This window comes from Phalangium opilio, unplaced genomic scaffold, assembly GCF_054372755.1.
Source record: "Phalangium opilio isolate 3A_F unplaced genomic scaffold, DU_Popi_V2 ptg000093l_1, whole genome shotgun sequence".
In the NCBI taxonomy this organism is placed as follows: Eukaryota; Metazoa; Arthropoda; class Arachnida; order Opiliones; family Phalangiidae; genus Phalangium; species Phalangium opilio.
The window spans coordinates 4,394,041-4,400,290 of NW_028324198.1; positions in this window are offsets into that span (position 1 = coordinate 4,394,041).

Below are 6,250 nucleotides of genomic sequence, written 5' to 3' on the forward strand. Positions count from 1 at the left end.
TTTCGAATTATGTCAAAGTTCGCTTGGCCTTTTTAGACAAAGTATTTCAAATATTCAATATTAAATCCCTCAACACGTACTCCCTTCAAAATAATTAATTTCATGATAAAATGTTTTCGGAAAATGTAATTGTTCTTGAAAAAGCGTAGATATGTAATTTTTTCAATTAATTTAGAGGGAATAGATCGATTAACAGTAAAATCAGTTGATTGAATTTAATATTGATTAAGGATTAAATGGATAAAAATAACTAAAAAAATTGCAATATCTGAAACTTCAGCCCATTGATAAACCTCACACATATCGTTTGTTTTTTCGGCCTTGGTCCAAACCAAGACGTTTTTTTATAATAGGTTAAAGGAAACCATTGTACTAAATATTTGTGAAATCGGTTGAATCGCGCGGACTTTATTGCACAGAGAATATTTTCTTACATTTCTGGGCGCCATTTTAAAAGATGGCGAAAAATCGAACCCGAAAGATCATTCAGCCCGTCTTAAGGTTAAAGCAAACCAGTGTATTAAATATTTGTGAAATCGGTGAAACGCGCCTAATTGAATGCATAGAGAATATTTTTTACATTTCTGGGCGCCATTTTTTAAGATGGCGGCGGATTGGGGGGAAATCTTTCTTAGTACGCGCCTACTACTAATGAGTAACGTTCCTGCAAATTTTCAGCCTTCTAGGGCAAGCGGTTTGGGCTGGGCGTTGATTATCAGTCAGTCTGTCAGTCAGTCATTCAGTCAGGACTTTGATTTATATAGATATAGATAGTACTAAAAAGCCTCATAGGTAAACCTATATTAGCTTAAACTATGTAGAAAAATCTCAAAAAACTAATCGGATTTTACTTTGAAAAGCAAAGCCTATTGAAATTATTATGTTTAAAAATTTAGAGCCGCAATTTCACTGTCTATAAATTTGATCTCGATGAAAGAGCTAAATTTTGATTAACTTGGCGGCGCTTAACTAACTCTTTTGAAGGTTGTCGTTAAATACGCATTTGCGTTTAGGCATTTTGAATAAAAGAAGACTCACTCGTCACTAGAAAAACTACACGAGTCACCTTGACATTGTTCACAGATTTGAAGAAATATTTAGCAGACTACATAATTACATACACTGCGCGATAATCAAAACTGGGACAATTTCCAGAAAACGGGACTTTTTAGTGTCCCGAGGCATTCTTCGGGGACACCGTGACAAAGTTTAACAAAACGGGACTGTCCCGGCTAAACCGGGACGTATGGTCACTTTAGCCCTGAGTATCAATCCGCCAGTCAGCACTTTTACCCGCATAGATCTAGATTAAGTTACTTATGTTTCAACGTCTATGTCGGCGTGAAAGTGTCAGACACATCACTTCGGCGTCTATGGAGCATTATAAATTTTCTCACTCAACCATGGTTCGTTTTTTAAAATGATTCGTCTGCTAATGACAAGGCCTTACTATCGTCAAATTGAAACAAGAACTAAATCTTAAAGGCCGACTTCCAGCAGCGAAAAGGGAACTTCTAGCGAACTGAAAACCGAGCTAATCGAGACTAACAATGGAGTAAGGACCGTGCACCGATTTTGGAAGCCCCGCTGGATCAAAAGTTGGAAGGGTTCTCGCTAAAAGTGAAAGCCGTGCCGAATGTGGACGGTTCTTGCGAACTGAAGATGAACAATAGAAATCCTTTTAAATTTATTTCCTCTCGAATTTTTGCTTTCCCCTTTGAAGGAAATTCTCTATTGTTCATCTTCAGTTCGCTAGAACCGTCCACAGTCGGCACGGCTTTCACTTTTAGCGAGAACCCTTCCTCCATCTTTTATCCCAAGTGGGGGCTTCGAAAATCGGTGCACGGTCCCTACTCTATCGTTAGTCTCGATGCTCGGTTTTCAGTTCGCTAGAACTCTTTTCGGTGGAAGTCGGCCTTTAAGTTTTTTAACAGATTTTTTTTCTTCTCAACTTACTCTATATTGAATCTTACAATATTTGAAAATATAGAAAAAATAAAAAACAATTTAGTCAAAAGAAATTATTTTTTATTAGTAATAAATAAGGTATATAAACTTAAACTTTCCCAGTAGGCCTAGTAGTAGCAGACGGGTGTAACGTGTTCAAATTTTGACCTACTTTCACTTCGCTTTATCATTGGTCCAAATATGTCACGTGATCATTGCATATACAAAGGGCCGAGGTTTCTTTTACGAAGCTAGTGGTTAGTAATTTAGTAGTTGGTCTTTCGAGTTTCGAGGTATCAAGTATCAACGTTTTCAGCGGTAGTCCGGGCAAAGAAAATATACGCGTGTATCTTCTTTGGTCCGGGACTCTACTCTAGTCAGCACGCCTTTTTCTGTGACCACCCGTTTTTGAAAATCTAATTTTACCGGACTTTTAATTATATTTCGTGAAGTTTTAGGTGTAATTGAATAATTTTAGTTTAAAAAATGGCTCAAAATATCGGCGTAATTTTAACAAAGAAGAAAACCAAGGATTCTGAGGTATGATTACTAAGCCTTGGATAGACCCTCGTGCATTTCATTGATCAGTTGTTACGTTGTTATTGAATATAATTTAGATTGATGAAATGAACTGTGGGAATAAAGAAAATAATCAGGTTTTATTTGCGAAGCTCAACACACGTTTTGGTTTATTGAATGCAAGAATGGGTGCTTTAAAAGCTGAAATTTTTAAATTTTAAATTAATTTTTAAATTTTAAATTAATTACAATTAAATGATAAACTGTTATTTTAAGTTAATTTCTGTTTCATTTATTAAATAGATTTAAATATGTTTTGAATTTTAAATTAATTTCTGTATCATTTATTAAATAGATTTAAATATGTTTTGAATTTTAAATTAATTTCTGTATCATTTATTAAATAGATTTAAATATTGTAACCTCCCGTAATAATCAAGGGACCTCCTGGGTTTCTACTCCAGGGGTGTACGGTTACATAGAGGATTAACACACAGCGTTACCTCTGACCTTTCCCCGTACTATATAAGCGTCGACTGCTTATCCTAATAAGTCAGTCTTGCTTCACTACAAAGATGTAGTAGTTCGCTCGAGCGAAGGGCTTTGTCCCTGGTATTGGACTTCATCCCAATTAGTAATTATGTTTAACTCTTTAAGTTCATTAAGTTGTATTAAATACAAGTCGGTATTTAGTAATTATAATTTAGTTTAATAAAAGTATGATTGAACCTAAGGAACCAGTGTAGTTATTCTTAGTAGTAGCCAAGGCTTTTATGGCCACGTGGGGCGAGTTTATAAATATCGCAAGCGTGGTTACATAAAGTTTTGAATTTTAAGTTTGTGCGTAATTTTCATTTGTTTTCATATAATAAAGTCTATTTTTATCAAAGTACATCCAGGACACAGTGCACTTGATAGTATTACACTAAGTAACGTTAAAACAATAAGTACGGTAATTCCCTGTCTGTAATTTTTAACTTCTTTTGAAATTCAGTTTTCCATATTATAGATATTGGAATGCAAAATATTGTTCAATTGTTCGAATATCATTTTGGGCAATAAAAAACTCAATAAGTATATATTTTTTGTTTTTTACGCGAATATTCTGCAGAATTTACCGCAAATTAAAGTTCCATTTCCTAAAAAAAATTGTGACATTACATTTGCAACTTTCACAAATGTTGGTCTGGAGAGAGAGCCGTTCGCTCCTTTCCTGCCATTGGACAAAGTGCTAGCGAATAAAAAACTTATCTCGTATGACATCACAGTCTCTTTAAGGGCAAAGTATACCAACAATTTAGCTTCTAAAATCCAGTGCAGTGCTTACAGATTTAGAATATCCATATTATTTGCTAATTAGTTAATTAAATATTGATTAATTAGCAAAGCACCAGTTTCTTAATGTTTTTCCTATGTAGCTCTTATTAAAATGAAGTCACACTGAATTTTATTTTTATCTATCTATATCTATATAAATCAAAGTCCTGACTGACTGACAGACTGACTGATAATGAACGCCCAGCCCAAACCGCTTGCCCTAGAAGGCTGAAAATTTGCAGGAACGTTACTCATAAGTAGTAGGCGCGTACTAAGAAAGATTTTTCCAATCCGCCGCCATCTTAAAAAATGGCGCCCAGAAATGTAAAAAATCTTCTCTATGCAACAAAGTCCGCGCGTTTCAGCCGATTTCACAAATATTTAGTGCACTGGCTTCCCTTAACCTATAGACGGGCTGAATGGTCTTTTGGATTCGATTTGTTACCATCTTTTTAAATGGCGGCTAAAAACTTAAAAACCCTTCTGTATGGAATAATGTCCGATTGAAAGAAATAAAAATGTCCCGACGGGCTGACGGGCAACGCCGAGTGCCTTCGCTCCTAGGGTGCTACAAAAAAATTGGTCATCCGTAAGATCTGCACATTCTTTACATCATTTTGATGGAATTTCTTATTATACGCGAGCGACGCCGCGGGTAACAGCTAGTATAGAAATATACTTACGATACCTAAGAACCTAAAATAATTTTTAAATGGATTAGTGTAAAATCCAATTAATAAACTAAAATAATTGTTATTAGGCATTATAAACTAAAAGCTTTCTATTTCCTGTCCAGGGAACAAACTTTTCAATTTAATTCCAAAATTTATTTTTTTCCTAGTAGTTCATACCTTTCTTAAGTACTTGAAATAGTTTTTAAAGCCTTAGATACTTGAAATAGTTTTTAAAGCCTTAGATACTTAAGATATTTTAAAATTAATTAAAACATTAATCAAAATATTTTCCCGCGTAACTCATTCAAAAAAATAGTTAGACAGACAGGAAGGCTTTTTTGCGTTTGATAAAGCAACGATGGGCCTATATCCTTGGATATTTTGGATGCTATAAGTTGAAATCTAAATTAGTTATTCTCAATTAAAACCGCTTCGGTCCGCTAAAGTTGCCTAAACCAATAGATGTCGGGATTTCTAAGATTTCAATTGCAGTAGGAACTATTACCCCCAAAAAACTACTATCGATGAGGGTGGATAAAATTGGGGTGTAAACGAGTGTCATAAAATTACTAGAATGGGCAAGCAGCGATGACAGGATAGATAAGGAGGAAAGAAATGAAACAACAAAGGTGGTCGCTAGACTAGCCACAGAAAGTCTGAGAACTCTTTTACTCCTGTAGCCACGGATAACCCCTTGAGATAAGGAACGCATTATAGTATGGTTCAAGCGCACTTGTCCAAACTACATTATTTGCTATGATGTTTAAAATTGTGTATCCGCCCGCCTAAGTTTGTCTATATTGACAAGTGCAGTTGCACACAACTAAACGAAAATCTCAATTCGGATTTCGGAAATATACTCACCACAAATTTTCCTAAATGGAAAAACGGACTTATTTTGTATCGTTTCAAATAGTCAAATTCTGGAAATCGTATGCCTATCGTTGCGTATTTAGTTCTTTTATTTCGCCTACACTTTGTTATGGTGTGATATGCCTGACATAAATATGCGTGTTTTTCATTGGTCTTTTTCAATACATTTTTAGATAAACCTTTTTTCAAAAGGGCTTTTTTTTCTACTTAGATAATCAGGAAAAAAAGTTGGCAGTTTTTATCTCTTATTCCCGGTTATTCTTAGCTATCGTTTGACGGGCCCTTCTACCTTTTCGTAATTTCACTATTTCCACATCAGCTGAGTTATTGGTCACAGGGCTGGAGCCCTTGTTTGACTCTAGACGTGAGTGCTTGCACTTTAGTAGGATGTGCTTTAGAACTACGTCCCATTTTTAAGACAGAAAACAAATGCAAGCAATTGAAATTTCGCGTCCGATATTGAGGTCGACAACTAGAAATAATGATCCCGGACCCAGGTAGGGTAGCTACGTTCCCGCAGAAATTGAAAGAAAGGGGTAGGTCCACCCTCGATAAGGGACCGTCCATAAACTACGTCACACTCTTATGGGGGGAGGGGGTTTCTAAATTTGTGACGGTTCGTGACAAGGGGGAGGGAGGGGTTCTTCGATGCGTGACGTCACATTTAGCATTGATTTTGTTACGAAGTCAGTAAGAGGCCGATTGGCTCTCTAATGTTATAGAAGAAGAAAGACACCGTTACAATAATTTACCAAAATTGTTACTCCATCATCGCTTAGATAGTAGAAAATTTAAGCAATTATCTACTATTTACACCTTTTTATAACCAATTTAAATAGCGCATTTAAAATAAACAGCGTAAACTCTCTTATGTCTCTGTTTATTCGCCCCCTATTATTTGTGAGGATGAATCTAATCCC